We start from the raw sequence: 1,102 nt of genomic DNA, 5'->3' as shown, positions 1-1,102 counted from the left end.
GTGTGGTTGGTAAGGTATGAGGAGATCCAAGATAGGGCAAGATCTTTAACACCAAAGGAAGAGAGGATCTGTAGGAGGCAGTGGTTAGGTCTAGAAGGAGGAGTATAGAGAATTGTCTGTTAGCTTTGGCTGTAAGTCATTAGTAATTTTGGTCAGGGCAGTCTCAGTGGAATGGTGGGGACGGAAGCCAGATTATAGGTTGTTGAAGAGAGAGTTAGATGCAAAGTGAGAGGAAAGTTCAGCATGGACGTGCTGCTCAAGGAGTTTGGAAGCAAATGGGAGCAAAAATATGGGGCGATAGCTGGACATAGCGCTTGGGTCAAGGGATGGCTTTTTGAAGATAGATGTGATTGTGGCATGTTTGAAAGCAGAGGGTAAGGTATCAGAAGTTAGTGATGGGTTGAAGAGATGGGTTAGGGATGAGATTAGTGTGGTGGTGAGGTTGGGGAAGAGGTGGGATGGGGTCAAGCACACAAGTGGTGGGGTGTGATTTGGAGAGAAGATGAGCTAGCTCCCCTTCAGTAATTTTGGAGAGGGAAGTTATGGGGTTAGAGCATTGGTCTGGTAAAGAAAGGGGTTGTGGTGGTTTGACAACAAAGACTTGCCTTGTTTCGTCTATCTTATTTTTGAAGTGCGTGGCAAAGTCCTCTGCAACGATTAGGGAACTCGGAGGGGGCAGTGGTGGACAGAGGAGGGAGTTAAAAATGTTGACCAACTGTTTGGGGTTGTGGGATAAAGAAGATACCAACTAGGCCTGTTTAGCAGGTGAGAGCTGATTTGAATGAGGGTTGCTTGTTTGAGTGCAGCGAAGTCATCTTGCGAATGTGTTTTCTTCCAACGCCGTTCTGCAATTCTGGATACTTGCCGAATCTTTTTTAGTGATGTCACTGTGCCAGGGTTGTCTATCGATTTATCACACTCTGCTATGCATGACAGGGGCGACCGCGTCAAAAGCTGATGCGAGTGTGGCATTGTAGAAAGCAGTGGCAGTGTCGTGGAGTGAGGATATGGATGCTAATGGTAGGATAGAATCAGAGAGCGTGTGGGTAGAAGGTAGAAGAGAACTAAAATTTAAAAATATATATATTTTATTGAGCTCCGC

This window comes from Ranitomeya variabilis, chromosome 1 (genome assembly GCF_051348905.1).
Source record: "Ranitomeya variabilis isolate aRanVar5 chromosome 1, aRanVar5.hap1, whole genome shotgun sequence".
Classification (NCBI taxonomy): domain Eukaryota; kingdom Metazoa; phylum Chordata; class Amphibia; order Anura; family Dendrobatidae; genus Ranitomeya; species Ranitomeya variabilis.
The sequence above is the reverse complement of the archived record's forward strand: the minus strand, read 5'-3'. Positions refer to the sequence as shown.